Below are 17,750 nucleotides of genomic sequence, written 5' to 3' on the forward strand. Positions count from 1 at the left end.
GATCCTTGTATTTTGAGAGCATGTCAATTTATTTTGTGCAATAGAAGACATATTTCTCTTTAAAAAAGTGCATCTACTTACCTCAAAACAAACTTTCTAGAGTCCCTACTATTTCAAATTAATATAGTAATTGTTTATTATTACAAGTTATTGGAATTTAGGTTAAACAAATTTACTCTTAAGTTGATTGCTTGTTTATTTTAAACTATTCTAACAATATGAGATTATAAAATAAGCCTTTGAATCAATTTAAGGTTGCATTTGTTTTTTTATCTTAAATTTGAATAGAACTTGGTTTAACTTAATTTAGTTTGAGGAAAGTCGAATGCTTAAATTTAAATAATTTATTTATTTATATTAATGTTGTTAAGTATTAAAGTTTTTTATTTTTAGATGCTAAAAGCATCTTAGTAATAAAATGAGCTCTAAATTTCTATTATAAAATCTTATTATAATTTTATAAGATTTAAATAGAATATTTGGAAAATAATGATTTAACAAAAAAAGTAATAACTTAACATATTTCTATTACCTCAAAGTACCAAAGTTTATTACAACAATAGAAAATTTTTTATAATATTCATTACAATATTAAATGTTCGACCATTTGTGATGGAGCATAGACTAGTTATCCAAGTGTTAGAAGTTATTAATATATTTAGTTATTATATTAGAATTATTTATTTAGTTACTATATATTTATTTAGTTATTATATATTTATTTATTTAGTTACTGTATTAGAATTATTTTCTTTCTTTTTAGAAGTAAGGGTAAATTAGTTTTTATTTATTTTTATTAGGTCTATTTAAATTTCAATGATGTTGTACCTTTTTTCAAGAGAATTAATAATAAGAAATCCTATTTTTTCTTTTTTTTTTCTTTGAATCTTTTTTGGATTTCAACATGGTATCAAAGTAAAACTGATTTTTAATGGGACTTTTGATTTGTGATCTCATAGAAGAGAGTTTAATCTCATACACTGCTTTTGTATATATTTGATCATGGAATATTTTTTTTCTTGTTGTGTTTGATCGTGGAATAGTGTAATGGGTGATTGCATTGTTATTTTCCTACTTGATCTTGGAATTTGATTTCGTATTTGTTTTCTTCAGTTTGTATCTGCTTTCTTTTGTTTAGTGACTATTCGTTATTTATTCGTCATGGATGGTGAATGAGATGATTCCCTTTGAATGTATTAGTGTGAGATTGGATGGAAAAAATTATTCATATTAGAGTTATGTGATGAAAAATTTTCTAAAGGGAAAAAGGGTATGGGGTTATATTATTGGCAGTCTACACAAACCTATGAATGAAAAGAAAGAAAAATATGCAAAACAGTTAGATGCTTGGGAAGTAAGCATTTTGAAAACTATCACTAAGATCAACAACTCCATCGATAATTCGATAGGCATACAGTTGATGAAATATGAACCTGCTAAGGAGATCTAGGAACATTTGGAAAGATTGTATAGGCATTCTAATTTTGCATTTCCCCTATTTGTTTGTTGGATATGAATCAAAAAATTTGTTTGTCTCTATTTGTCGGATATGAATCCAAATTCTGTTTGTCTCTCTTTTTGCTATGGTTTTATGTTTTCTTATGTCTCTCTTTCTTAATCTCTCATTCCTTGATAGTTTTATGTTGACTTCATCTTCTCTCTTTCCTTGATAGTTTTAGTTTTATGTCTTCTACTACTTCTTCTTTGAGTATATACCTTCTTTTCTTGTCATGTTTTCTTCCTTAAACATATACCTTTCTTTTCTATTCATACTGAATCTCATAATGTCTCAGTCGAGACTTGTACGCATTGATCATTTCTTAGATGATACAAATAGTTTTCATGCAAATATTGGTACTTAGGTTTTTTAATGTCATGCTCTTTCCTCTCCTCCCATGGCTATTCCAACACCTTCTAAGATTGTGGATCCTCCTTTCTCACATTCTTATTAGCATCTTCTAAGTTATGATTGAAAAACTTTCTACTTTGATACTTGGCATTTGGTACTTTGATTAAGTGGTATAGAGCTCGATTGGTTGTTAAGGGATTTTCTTAATAGTATGATTGCGAAATTGTTTACCAAGTCACACCCACTTCCGTTTTTTCAGTTTTTGGTTAACAAACTCTTGATGTTCCTTACAATTGCATCATGAGTTTGTGGGGGATGTTAGAAGTTATTAATATATTTAGTTACTATATTAGAATTATTTATTTAGTTACTATATTAGAATTATTTTATTTCTTTCTTATAAGTAAGAATAAATTAGCCTTTATTTCCTTTTATTAGGTCTATTTAAATTCCAATGATGTTGTACCTTTTTTCAAGATAATTAATAATAAGAAATCCTAGATTTTCTTTTCTCTTTTTCTCTTTGAATCTTTTTTGGATTTCAACACCAAGAAGGGTGGGGCTAGTGGATATGGTTAATGGCAACAAAAGTGGAGAGAGAATAGAATTTATGTTTTGGTATTTGTTGAAGTTCAAGTCAAGAAAAGGTAATTTTTTTTTTTAAAGAAAAAGTAATAAATACCTAGTGCCTGTTTAGAAGCATTTTTTTTAAAAAAATAATAATAATAATTTTTTAATATTTTTTAGAACAAAAATTTGTTTGAAAATTTAGAATATTGTCAACCAGGTTTTGTGTTTTAAAGATTTTTTTTTATAAAAAATTATTTATAATATTTTATTTTTAATTATTACCCTTAAAAAATAAGTGAAAACAACTAAAAATAATTGCAATATGTTCTAAGACGTGTTTTCATCTTATTTTGAAAACAATTCTCAAGAACCTATTTTGGGAATAATTGATGATCAGATGTGTGTTAAACAAAAAATTGTTCTTAATAACAATTCCTAAACATAGCCTTAATATCATAAATCTGAAAATAAGTTGCAATAAGACTTGAGGGAAAAAACAAACAATACCTAAGTTTTCTTACAAAATATGATTGGTAACAAAAAATGGTTATATCTCTTTTTGTTTTATTTTTTGTTGTACCCTTTGTCAATCTACATTTATTTTTTCTTTATTAGGATATTTGACATTGTAGGATAAAAATAAAATTTAGTTCAAATAAAATTGTAGCTTGAAGTACGATTTGTAATTGCTAATAACTTCTTCAAAGAAACTGTTACAGTTTCTTATTACTTCATCATCTAAATTCTAAATGTAGGTAAACACCAAGAAGAACATGATTGGGAGAAAATATCACAAACATAGAAGCTCAAATACTCTAGAAAAATATCATTCGACTCGTAAGTAATTGTACTATTTATAGGCAAGCTTATTGGTGAAGAATAAGGATTTCAAACTAAATGGAGAATTATTCCATTTTGTTTTAAACTGGTTGAATTCAAAAACAAATTTTGAATTTCATGGAATCTTATTTATTTCCTTTTCTTTTCTCTACATTTCAATAGTGAATTTTATAAAAACATTTAAATTCTAACATCACTCACTCATCTACATTGGATATCATAAAATCTTTGTCTTCTTTTTCTCTTAGTCCTGCATCAAGTCCTTTTATTCATACAAAATGGAGTGTGTAACATAATGAGAAGTTGTAAAATAGGAGTGCTTATGCTAAGTGTCCATCTCCCTTGCATAACACATCACTAGAAAAAAATATTTCACCTATACCCCAAACTTGTTAATCACACCAATTCAAGCACTTTTAAATAATGAGTAATCTCAATTAAAAATGCTTAACCCCAACTTACATTCATATTCTTATTCATAATTATATCCAATACAAAGTTGATATAATTGTCCACGTCATGAGCTATAAATAGCGTGTTAGCAATAATCTTTCCTAACCACTCATGCCAATTCATTTAGGATTGATAGCTTCCCTAACATATTTCATTGGACTATATCAACCATGATCCTTAGGTTACCTGTTAAAGTAATAATATCTAGCCCCTACTTTATGACATAGTTCAAGGTTAAAGGGTATAAAATAGGCTTTATAGTAGTCTATAAGGACTTACATAGTGTTAGGGTAAGGATCCAACCAACCACTCCCTCCAATAGTCAAAGATATCACAAATAGTATGATATGTATGCTATAGGAGAGCTTCCACTACAATGGGTGTGCCACTCTCTAATGTCATAAGAATCTTAGTTTAGTCATCTCCCTAAGCACCTAACTTGAGTGTCTTAGCATAGTCACTAATCAAGCACCTACCTAAGATCTCACATTCGACTTGTTTAAGCTATGATTTTGTGGAATAATTTCATGTTTGACTCTTATAAGTGTCATCTTAGCCTAGCTTAGGTTTTTCCCAAAATATAGTTTATTTTTCTCACTTTCTTAGCTCCAAAATAATCATCATCATCTCATCTTGCTTGCCATCTAAGTGCTAAGATGATTGCCCATGTGAGTGGACCAATCTAAGTAAGAAGACATTCAAATAATGTATGTTGGTGGTATCAATCCAACAAAAAAGGAACCTACATCTATGAGTAATAAATGCATAAGATACCCATAAATAAAATGTCAATACTAGAGGTGTCCAAAAATGAAATACATGTCAAAGTCTACAGATTCCTAAACTCCTCGTACGACTTTAAAAGACATCTCTAACAGTGGCTTTAGTAATCATATTAACTATTATTCTATTGATCAAGATATGTTTCATTAGAATTATCTCCTTCTATGTAACAATTCTTGAATGTAGTGAAAATGAATATCTATGTGATTGGTTTTGTCATGGTATTTAGGATCCTTACTATATGCTAAAGCAGTTATGCTATCACTAAAAATAGTGATGGGTTTTTCAATTAGAGCTGTGACTTTTAGGTATTAGAGGAATCTTCTCAACTAGGAAACCTCTCATATTGCCATTGAACAAGTGACATCCTTCGACTCCATAGTAGATAGAGCAATATAGGATTGTTTCTTATTACACCAAGTAATAGCAACACCATTAAGTAACAAAGCATATCCTATAGTGGATTGACACTGATCTTTGTCACTAGCCTAATCTTCATCACAGTATCCTCAAGTCCACACCTTGATAGCAAAGGATGAAATATCTAGTCCCTTAGAGGCAATGAAAAATCCTCTTACTTGCTTGCCCATGAACAAGGTTTAGGTCAATCTAGTAATAGCTAACCAATCCAACTGTGAAGGATATGTCAAGTCGAGTACATAAAATAACATATGTCAAACTTCCAATCTTGCCATTTGTTTTCTTTTATCATCATTCCTAAGGTATTAATTAAGGCTCAAGGTGTAACCCTTCTCGATAGAAATGTCAATAGGTTTGCAATTTTATATATGAAATTGATTTAGAATCATCTTAATGTAAGTCTCTTGAGACAAACCAAGAAACCTTCTCGAGCAATCTTTCAGGATCCTAACTTTAAGCACAAAATTTTTTTCTTTCATGTTCTTCATAATAAAAGTGGTAGACAACCACCATTTGGTGGCAACAATCACGTCTATGTCATTTATAACTAATAAAATATAATCAACATACAAAGAATGTGAAAGTCTTCCCTTGATTGTTTAACATGCACATACTGGTGCTCTTCCAACATTTCAAAACCAATAGAAATAATGGTTTGATGAAATCTAAAGTATCATTGCCTAGATGACTATTTTGGGCTATAAATGGAATGCCTGAGACAACACTCTTGACTTTGAGCCTAAAAAAAAAAAGGTAGATCCATATAAATCTTCTCATCTAGTTTTTCATTGAGAAATACAGTCTTTACATCCATTTAGAAGAGCTTCAAGTCTAAATATGTGACAATAGTCAGAATAAGGCAAATAAATGCAAATCTCACCACTAAGGAGAATGTCTATTCATAATATATAACTTCTCCTTATGTATATTCTTTTGCCACTAGACGAGCCTTATATCTATTGATTGAACCATCTTCCTTGTGTTTAATTTTCAAAACCCATTTATTCCCAGTGGTCTTATGCCTAGGTGGAATATCACCCAACTCTCAAACATGATTCCTTGCCATGGAACTCATCTATTTCCTTATAGTAGCCATCTAATATCCTAATTTAGGTGAATTCAAATCTTCTTCACAAGAAACGGGTTCATCAAGGTCTAATAGAGCACACATGTAGGAGTCACACACTTGTAGGAGTCCCCTTCAATCTCAAAACGATGATAGGGAATTTAGCCATGTTTGCTCTATAACTAAAGACCTTGTGAAAATCTATTTAGTGGTATACTCCCTCCAAGAGGCAAATCACTCCTACTATCTTTAACCGTTTTAGGATGGGCCTGTAATCCCCTACCCTTGCTCAAAGATTTGCAGCTCATAATGTTTAAGATTTTTCTTTACTTCACCAATATTATGAAAATCATTTTCCATAAAATTAACATTGTGTGACTTTATTTCAGTCAACTCTCTATTGGGAAGTTCACTATACATTACATAACCTTTTGAGTAGTTAGAATACCTTACAAAGACATTCTTATTTGCTCTAGGGTCTAACTTCCCATATCTATGGGAAGTGTTATGAAAATAACTTGTACAACCCTAAGGCCGTAGACTCTCCAAATTTGGTTTTGCATCATTCCACACCTCATCTATGGGAAGTGTTATGAAAATAACTCGTACAACCCAAAGGCTACAAACTCTTTAGATTTGGTTTTGTGTCATTCCTCAACTCATGTGGAGTTATAGGTGAAAGAAACATTATTTTATGTTATATTGATTAATCCTTACAAAGGGAATATATATACAAAGTCACTATAACCTATTTAAGGAGAGTTTGACACTTCTATCGATCCCCAAAAATTAGGGGATAACCTAGTTAATTACATAACAAAATTAGGAAAATTTTACAACTAAGAAACTACTCTAGTTTACAAAATCTCCACAATTGCACATGAGTTTTGAAAGTTAGAGAATCAAATAAATTATCAAACACTCCCCCTCAAGTTGGTGAAAAAAATACTATTCATTCTCAACTTGCTTGTAATCTTTTAGAATCAAGAGATGGCTAGTCCCTAGGTTAAAATATCTATCAACTATCCATGTGTTGGGACATATGGTGTACATATCAACCCACTCTCAAGTTTCTCTTTGATGAAGTGTTTATCTACTACAACATGTTTGGTTAAGTTATGTTGAACCAGATTATGAGCAATGTTGATGGTTGACTTATTGCCATAGTACAACTTCATTGGTCCTTTCCACTTAATTTTAAGATCATTAAGAATGATTTTTAACCACAAAAGTTCACAAATACCATGAGCCATGGCTCTAAACTTTGCCTTGACACTTGACCTTGCAACCACGATCTGCTTCTTACTTCTACAAGTTACTAAACTTCCTCCAAGTAGCATGAACCTGAGGTTGACATTCTATCCACAACTGACCTAACCCAGTTAACATTTTGTCTGCCTCAAGGTTTAGCTCTACACCTTTCTTAAAAGAAAATTCCTTTCCTTAGAATACTCTTAAAATATCAAAGAACTCTATAAGTTGCTTGAAAATAAACATCCTTTGAATTATGCATGAATTGGCTTATCACACTCCTCACATATGCTATATTCAGTTGTGTGTGGAAGGTAAATTAACTTGCCAACCCACCTCTAATATCTTCCTTGATCCATTGGTGTATCATCACTAGCCTCTTTTATCTTGTGATTTGGTTCAACAGGTGTGTCAATAAGCTTGTATCCTAATATTCCAGATTCTTTAAGGAGATCAAGTATGTACTTTTGTTGTGACAGAAATATTACTTCTTTTGATTGATCTACTTCAATTCCTAGGAAATACTTGAGCTTTCCAAGTTCTTTTACTTCAAATTCCTTGGCCAACTAGTCTTTAAATAGTTACATTTTCATTGGATCTTTGTCCGTTATAATTATAAATCAATATACATAATTAATGTTGTAAATGTTAGGATTAAGCCCCTAAAACCAAGACATAATATAACAAAGTTAGACTTGACTATCCATTTGCTATCCCTTTTTTTTATGTATTAACATTGATTCAAGTATTCAACCTATATCACTTGTATTGTACATGACTTTGATGCATTAGGAGTTACACAAAGGATACAAGGCATAGTTTCCTTGCAAGATAATAAATTCTTCACAATCAGTTCATAGATTTGGATAAGCTAGTAATGACTATAGTGCACTACCTCTTAATTAGAGGGATGACTTGTCTTGGCCATAAGAATAAGGTTCCCATGGTGAGTGCATCAGTGTGTATGGTTACACATAGGACAAGACCTATGGCAAATCATGACATAAGGCTATTGAGTTATCATGATTTACCAAGCTACTATATTGAAAGGATATTGAATCTATGTCGAATCAATAGGAGGTTTTAATCTATAGGTGAGAATATAATGTGGTCATATATTTCTACATATTGGGCCATTATGGATATAGGTTGGTGGCAATAGATATTCTCAACAAAGACAACATGATATCTCATGGGATTTACATAGTGTGTTCCCTTGGGTGATCCCAAGGACATGTGATCATGAAATTTGTGGTCGTAGTAACTCCTTTAGTGAAATTTGACATATATTTCTTGGAGCTAGAGTATGTTAGTTGATCACATAATATGAGGATTCATAACTCAAGGATTGGAGAGGTAATCTTGATAGGTTGATAGCACTACCCTGTTAGATTATGGACACCGGTTCATGGAAAGTTTGTATGCAATGAATAGTAGGTCATGGACCCGAACTTTTGCTCATTGTAATTTCACAAGATACTAGAATGTAGTAAGTTTCTTTAGTAGAGTGTTGACTTAATTTCAAAATTGAATTATGAGAGAACTAGTATTTTCCTATAGGTCCCAATGGTTTCCACTCAAGCTCCTAGTTCATGGTGGCATAAGCTTTAAGGGTATTTTGGTATGTAATTCATAAGTGTGCATAAGGGCATTTTGTTAAAAACGTAAGGTTGCATTAGATCTTATGAACTAACTTTCTAGAATGGGATACTTAATTGATTGAAGTCCATTAGGGTTAACTAGTTAATTAGGACCTAAGTGGGTTGGAATAGGTAACCAAAGCCCAAGTTGGGCTCAAGTCACTAACACCCATAAGGAGACCTATATAAACCCCTTTAGGAGTTGGGGCTTCAATCTTGTAGTTCGGTTTTCTAAAATTCCAAAGAAATGAAACCTAGCCACCCTCTAAGGAGAAAGAAAAAGAAGTTCACTTTTCTCTCATGCCAAGACCCATGAAAGGAGATATCAAGTGGAAGATCATTGAGTAGATGAGTTCTATAGTGACAACCATGGTTTTATAGTCTTCATAAGATGGAAATCGATCTGAGAACATTCAGATCGCAAGTTTGAGCTTTTCTATCTCTAAATCTTTATTCTATAATGGTTTCTGATGTCATATGTTTTTTATGTGATAAATCTAGAGAACCCTATGGATAGATACATGCACCTTATGTGATCTACGAGCAGGAAGTAGAGTAATCCAAATTCCTAGCAATAACTCCCCCTAAAGTCGAGTGTTTAATGAACAATGCGTGATCTCCTTGACTTTGTTTGTATTTTATCTTTGACATCGTCTTATTAAATCTTCCAAACCACACTCTCAGATATTACTTCAAACCATATGAACCTTTCTTCAACCTACAAACTTTATTCATGTAAAAACCATGTCAAAACCCGACGGAGCCTCCATATACACTTGTTCTTCCAAATCATCATTTAAAAATTCAATTTTCCCATCAAATTGTTATAAACACTAGGAAATGTTAGTTGTTAAAGATAAGAGCACACAAACAATATTAATTTTTGCCACAGGTGCCAAAGTTTCTTCATAATCAACCCCATAAGTTTGAATGTAGCCCTTGGATATCAATCTTGCCTTATATCTTTCTAGAGACCAGTCAACTTTATGCTTTATAGTAAACACACATTTATACCATACAAGTTTTTTTCCATTTTGGAAAATACATTATTTACCAAGTCTAATCTTTATTTAATTCTTTCATTTCCTCATTCATGACATTTTTCCAATCTTATCCCTAAGTGTCTCATGATAAATTTGAGGAATTTGAATAGAATTCACTTAGTGAAAAAAAAAAAAAAACTCTTGTACTAAGGAGATAGTTTGTCTAAAGAAACAAAATGAGATATTGGATGTTGATAGCACTAATTTCCTTCCTAAGTGTTATGGAAACATCTAGATCATTTATAATAGGAGGTGCTTCCATATGTGGTTGTGAATTAGATTCTTGAATTTGCATAGGTAGATGAATGGATGCCTTTCTCCTAGAGTATACTTGGAATGGACGAACATTTGCAGGATCTAAGGTTAGAATTTCTATTTTAATCTTTATTTTAGGCTTCGTTTCAGGTTGAGTGTTGCTTAGAGTTTTAGGAAATGGCTTGGGTAACACAATGGAAAATAGTGGTTGTTGAGGCAAGTAAAACCTAGTGAACCTAATGGAAGAGAAAGATCAAGAAGAAATTGATCCTTATCTTCTATAGTGGTTCTCTCCCCTTGAAGATAAGGAGTGGAGAAAAATGATTATTTTTTAATGAAGGTAAAATCCATGGAGATAAAGAATTTTCTTAAAGGTGGGTGATAACATTTATATATATATATATATATATATATATATATATATATATATATATTTGTGGTAGAATAACATACAAAGACATACTTCAAAGCACGTCGGTAAAACTTTCCCCCGATTATGAGCATGAATATGGATAAAGCTAACATGCCTAAAAACTTTAAGAGTAAGCTTGCAAGTGATATGAAAATCTGGAAAATGGTTAGAAAAAACAATAATAAGACTTTTAAACCCTATAACCATTGAGGGTATTTGGTTTATCAAGCATACTGACATCAACATGACTTCTTCCCAATAAGATTTAGGAACATGTGTTTGAAACAAAAGGGCTAGTGTAACCTTAAGTAAGTGTTTGATTTTCCATTCAATTACCCTTTTTATTATGGAATATCTACACAGGATGAATAATGAAGAATACCTTCTTTTTGAAAGAAAAAAAAAATGTGATAGGGTTTGATTGAAATAGTCTTTTGCATTATCACTCCTTAAATTCTACAAAGTGATCATTTTGAAAAAATTCAGAAGAACTTCACTTGCTTTAGATTTTTGTTTTAAGATAAAAACCCATGTTACCCTTGTGTAATCATCAATAAATAAGATAAACCACTTTGTACCCAAAATATTAGGAATTTTAGATAGCTCCCTAATATTAGAGTGAATCAAAGGAAATGGAGAAGATGGTCTTATATTACTCAAAGAAAATGAAACATGATGATGTTTAGCAAACTCATAAATATCACAATGTAAATTATTAACATCAATATTTTTAATAGTAAAGGGAGCATATCTTTGAGTAAACTAAATAGTGGATGTCTAAGAAGGAAGTATTAAAGCCAAATGCCATCTTTACTGAAGGTGAAATTATTGGATAAATAGGAATGTTAAGGCTAGTCGCAATTGCTACCCTTTGTCTCAAGGAAATAAAGTCCATCATTTTCCTTAGCATGTCCAATTGTCTTCCTCATAACCTAATCCTAAAAAACACAATAGGTTGGATAGAAAGTTACTTTACAATCCAAATCTTTAGTGACTTGATGAATAGACAAAAGATCGATGGATAATTTAGGAACATGCAACACTTTTTTTTAGTAGAAGAGGGGAACAAAGTAATGGTTCCCTAATCCGCAACAGTAGTGAAAGAGTTATATAAAATTTTTATTTTCATATTACTAGGGCAAATATTATAAGTGATAAATAACTAAGAAGAATATGTCATATGATTAGTTACTCCTGAGTCTATGACCAAGAATCATTGTGGAATGTGTTTGAGGCACTAAAGGCATGAAAAGTAGGAAACTAACCTGTTTGTGCAAAGAACACGATCCCTTTGGTTTTTTCAAGGGAACTAACAAGATTTCTCAACATTTCTCTATCTGGTCCTTATTGAATGCTCTAGTCTCTAACCTACTCGAATTAGAATGCTTATAAGAATGGTTTTTTTCATTAGTCAAGTGAGACTATCTTCTCTGTTGTCCACCCTTAAGACCATCATTTTGATCTACTCCTTTGGGTTTCCCATGGAGTTTCCATTAGGGCCTCTTTAGTGTGATAAGGCTTCTTACAATAGGTGTACCATACTCCATCACAATTCAATGACCTTGTTGATTCATTCTTTACGGTTTTAATTGTTTTTCCTTATCCCTTAATATCTTTTTTGATTCCTCTATCACTTGTTTTTTATGGAAAGCATAATAGACTCTTCTATGGGTTGTGAATCAAGCATGACACTTCTTTGATTTTCTTCGACTTGGATTATTAAGAAGAAACCTTACAGTGAGGGTAGAGTTTCCTTCCATAAAACTTACACTCGTACTTGGTCAAACTCAACATTAAGTCCAATAAAAAACTAAAAATCTTTTCCCTTTCTACAAGCTTTAGTAACATGACAGCGTCTTTACTACACTTAATTTTAAAAATTTAATAATAGTGCAATTCAAGCCTTGTTTGGTTTTTGTTGTTTTGTCTTAATTTCATAAACCAAGGCTACATCTTGCATCTTGGAATAGGTTTGGTGAACTATTTCCCAAATCTCCCTTGTTATTATTAGAAACATACAAGTTATGCTTACTTCAGGCAACATCGAATTCCATAACTAATACATGATCATGGAATCTTCCTTGTTCCATTTAACAAATGCAAAATCATTCTGAGTTGGTTTGGTTCCCATCAAATGGCTCAATTTCCCTTTTTCTTTCAGAAAAGTCTTTATCACTTGTGACCACCACAAGTAGTTTATGGCATTTAATCAATATGACGATTGGACATTCTACAACTTTTGTTTTGGCAAGTTTTGTTGCATCTCTCCAAATTGTTGTTTAGTAATCACAAAAAAGGGGTTGACTTAAAATGTTTTGGACATGGTCAAATAATGGATAAGATTGAATGATAGACAATTAGAAAGGATTTTTCAGAGAGTCAAATTTCTTATAAAATTTTTTCAGCAATACAAAATCCTAGAGAGTGAGAGCTTTGATACCATGTTAAATTACCCATTTTCCTAAAAGCTTAAGCTTGTAAGATTTGGGTTCACAATGTGTATCATGTCCAAGAGCATGAGATACGTTGTGAACCTAAATCCTACAAGCTTAAGCTATTAGGAAAATTTGTAGTTTAACATGGTATCAAAGCTCGCTCTATTTGAGTTTTGGGGATTGATAAGAATGCCAAACTATCCTTAAATAGGGTATAGCTAATTTGTATATGTATTCTCTTTATAAGGATAATTTAATATAGCAGAAAATAACATTTTCCCTCATGGTATTAGAGCTTTGTTTAGAGAGAGGTCATATGTTTGATTCTCACATGTTCGTTCCCCTATTTGCTTATTTGTTTCCCAATTTATAGTTGTTTACCTATGGGCCTATCTATCTTTCCAAATACGAGTATGAGATCGCACATGAGAGGGGTGTTAAAGAGCATGATATACATTGTAAACCCAAATCTTACAAGCTTAAACTTTTAAGAAAATTAGTAGTTTAACAGTAATGACTAACTTAGAAGACACTCGGTTAAGGATGTAGGCAATAGTTAAAATAACATCCCAAAAAAATAATTATGAGGTCAACCTTAGCCATTATTGACCTAACCATGTCTAACAAAACACAATTCCTTCTTTCTACTACACCATATTGTTGTGGAGTGGTAGGAAATGTTAATTGCCTATGTATCCATTTTTCCTCACATAATTTCTAGAATTAATGCAATTAGTATTTGCAACATCTTTTAGTTTAGAGAATCTTTAAATTCTTCTCTTTTTCTTATTCTCAATCTCTGCCCAAAAGTACTTGAAACAGTCCAATGCTTCAAAGTAATGAGAAATCAATTTTACATAATTGAAACACAAATAATCATCGATGAATGTGAGAAAATAAGAGGCATCATGGCATGCCTTCAAATTCATAGGCTTGCAGATGTCTGAATAAACCAACTATAAAGAGTAAGATGGCCTTGGTGCCTTTCTAAAAGGTTTCCTACAGGCATTGCCTACCTAACAAGAGTCACACATAGGTATGCTAACATTAGCAAGAGACCCTAAAAATCCTTCATTAGCTAGTCTAATCATTCTTTTTCCACTTATGTGTTATGACCTAGCATGTAAATTCATAGAATCAGTAGTATTATCACAAGCTACATAAGAAAATGAAGAATATAAATCCAAAATAAATAACCCATTAGATAAAAAAAAAAAAAAAAAAAAACTTTGTCCATATAAGGCCTTATTTAAATAGAATTCAATCATTAACCCAATAAAATGAAATTGAAAACCCAATTCAAGTAGTGTTATTATTGAAGTAGATTATATTGGATACCTAGTTCAAATAACACATCATGAAATAGTAATGTATGCCCTAAGTGTAATTTTAGCAAGTATGTCTCAATACCTAAAACATTCTCTATTGTTACATTACCTAGAGTAATATATTGTCTTTCAGTTGGTATCCTTCTCTAATCTACAAATCCCACTCAATTGCTTACTATAGTTTTTGTTGCTTGTGAGTTTACAATCCATTCAGGAAGAGAACCATCAACCAATACATGTTGACAAACATATGAAAAGAGAAAGTTGGGATTTGGGTATACCTTCTTTGGCTCAATGCACTTACAAGTAAAGTGACCTAACATTCTATAGTTGTAGCATTTCATTTTATCTTTATTTCTAATTTACTTGCCTCTTTGAGGATTTTTCTTAATTTCCTTTCTTTTGCCCCAAATTTCTAGTTATACCATCGCATTCCTTAGGTTTATTAGTCTGTTATTGCCCTGCATGGGCGATAAATGTGGTGTGTTACACCCATAAGCACTCAACTTCCAACTCAATTTGGCGAGAAATATCAGTAAACTTTTTTGTATTCTCATTATATGTGAGCATAAATTTCATTTAACCCTATGATTCAAGAAAAGAGTGAATAACAACTATGACTTGCTACTCATTAGTTAGGTTATTTCTAAACGCCTTTAAGTAATAAATTAGGGCTAACATTATCCTCAAATGTTCAGCCATGGTTTATTTGGAGTTCATGACATATTGCATGAACCTCAAAGTGAGCATTCCCAACCTAGTTGCAAATGTCAAGCTATAAGAAATCACGAGCTTATTCTACATGCTTTAGGCAGTGGGGAAATTCTCAAACTTCCCTATTAAGTCATTGTGCATGCTACTTAACATAGTGAAATGTGCATATCGATCTTTTATAACCTATGAATAATAATCTTCAATATCACAGTGGTGTTTAGTTGAATTCCCTTTTTCAGGTTGGATCATGGCACTAATTAATGTCTCTAAGACCTCTTGTTCATTTAACAAGTACTGGAGTTTTTGTATGCCACATAGCCTAATTATTGTCATCTAATTTTTCTCCTTTAGTCAAATCACTAACAACGTTCCTGATGGTCATTTCACTACATTTATTATATAGAGTATGACATTAGCATACAATTCTCAATTTCAAATTAGCCTATGATATTTTTGTTAACATAATGATATTAAAATTTTTGCAATGCTTATAATCGTCGCTCATTGAATGTGAACTAGAATAGGTATTAGCTAAGGTCTCTAAGACCACCTGTTCATTTAACAAGTATTGGATTTTTATATGTTATATATCATAATTATTATCATCTAATTTTTCTTATTTAGTCAAATCAACAATGACATTTTTTGTGGTCATTTCATTACATTTATTGGATAGAGTACGACATTAGCATACATTTCTCAATTTCAAATTAGCTTATGATATTTGTGTTAACATAATGATATTTGAAATTTTCACAATGCTTATAAATCATAACTCATTAAATGAACTAGAACATTATATAGCTAATAAAAAATAAAAATAAAATAAAAACAACCATAATAGCAATGAGATAATAAAAAATGCTCCATGTGTCCATAAGTCCAATTCAAATAATATTGGACAAAACAACCCACAAACAATTTATATGCAAATAAAAATCATATATATATATATATATATATATATATATAGAGAGAGAGAGAGAGAGAGAGAGAGAGAGAGAGAGAGAGAGAGAGAGAGAGAGAGAGAGAGAGAGAGAGAGATGTAATCAATTAATTTAATAACCCTATTATCATTTTTTTAATGAACCTGCCCTAGGCTTGCTTGCATTTTTTTGCTTGCGGCTTGCACTTTTGGATTGCATTTTATATTATTAAAAAAAATCCAATTGTTCAGACTTGAACCTTTGCCTTCAAGTAAGAGTATTCAAAGCTTTTCCCCTAAGTCAACCATATTGATGTGAATATTAAACAATAAGAATTACTAAAAATCTATAACAAATAAAATTAATTAATGCGGTGTCTAATCCCCACAAACTTCAAGGAACATTACATTTAAAAATATATATATTTATTTCAAATTTAAAAAACATATCAAACACTTTTCTATTTATTTCAAATAAATAAAAGGCAGATCTTTCATTTTTACTATAAATAATAAAAAATATTTTTATGGAAATAAATCTCTATTTATTTCAAAGAAATAAATATAATTAAGATATGAAGTCAAGCCTTGTCTTACTCTAATACCAATGTAAGATAAAAATAAAATTGTAGTTCAGATTACATACCTATGAAAAATATGCGTCCCTTGAATTACAATCTCTAATTGCTGCTAGTTTCCTTCAAAGAAACTATTTGAGTTTCTTATTAATTCGCCTTCCAGATTCTACCTCTAGTATCTAAATGAAAATAGACACCAAGAAGAACTTAATTGATAGAAAATAGCAAAAATATAAAAGCTCAAACACTCTAAAAAAAATCATTTGACTCACCAATAATTGTATTATTTAGAAAGCTGATTGGTGAAGGATAAGGATTTCAAACTAAATGGAAAATTAGCTCCATTCTATTTTTAACCTATTGAATTCAAAAACAAAATTTGAATTTCACATAATCTTATTTACTTATTCATTCCCTTTTCTTTAACCCACATGTAAACAATGGATTTTATAAAAACATTCAAATTCTAACACACATTAATTAAGGTTAATTTTTGGGATTCAACTATTAAGATTAATCTATCTAATAATTGAGGACCTTAATGTATAGTACTTATAGAGGTACTATTTGGACTAGGAAAGATTTCATAAAAAAAAAAAAAAAAACCATTTGCTTGGAAAACATTAGTTTGAAACAATCTCATATTTGCTTGAACAATCTCATATTTGCTTGATCCACGTATTGTTTCCCACCTCTCTTTCACATTCTCACATGCCTCAAATGTCACACCCCTAGACAAACCCAAAGGGTGTAACGATCATTTCACACCTAAAGCCTAAAGACTCAAATAATCATCATGTAATTGGAAGGCTACCAATTAGCAAATTCTTGTTCAAAGTAATCAAACATACCGTAATCCTCAAAACTCAACTTCAAAAACTTACATATTAACCACATTATTATTGTCCAAAAACTTTGAACTTAAACAATTCAAATAGTAATTAACTTCTAACATTTGAACAATGTCCAAAATAAGAATTAAAAAAAAAAATCCTAATAAGAAGAAATTCCCAACCTAACCAATCACTCCTTGCCCAAATGAAGAGTACCTAAAATATGTTAACAAAAGGGGATGAGTTTAAAGCCCAATAAGGAATATTAATACAGTTTCATAAATCAAACATTTTCAATTATGATTACAATAGAATATACAATGTATAATATTTTTTTCTAAAAACTTTTGAGTTT

The 17,750-nt window shown here is 30.9% G+C and overlaps 1 long non-coding RNA gene across 1 annotated transcript in view; it reads right to left on the reverse strand.

The window, feature by feature from the left end:
* LOC117927137 overlaps window positions 1-17,750 on the reverse strand; it is a 33,175-nt gene that overhangs the window by 702 nt on the left and 14,723 nt on the right. Inside the window, exon 2 of the long non-coding RNA XR_004653297.1 lies at window positions 16,631-16,741. This is a non-coding gene — a long non-coding RNA (uncharacterized LOC117927137). The remainder of the gene's footprint in view (window positions 1-16,630; window positions 16,742-17,750) is intronic.

Source organism: Vitis riparia, chromosome 12 (assembly GCF_004353265.1).
Source record: "Vitis riparia cultivar Riparia Gloire de Montpellier isolate 1030 chromosome 12, EGFV_Vit.rip_1.0, whole genome shotgun sequence".
In the NCBI taxonomy this organism is placed as follows: Eukaryota; Viridiplantae; Streptophyta; class Magnoliopsida; order Vitales; family Vitaceae; genus Vitis; species Vitis riparia.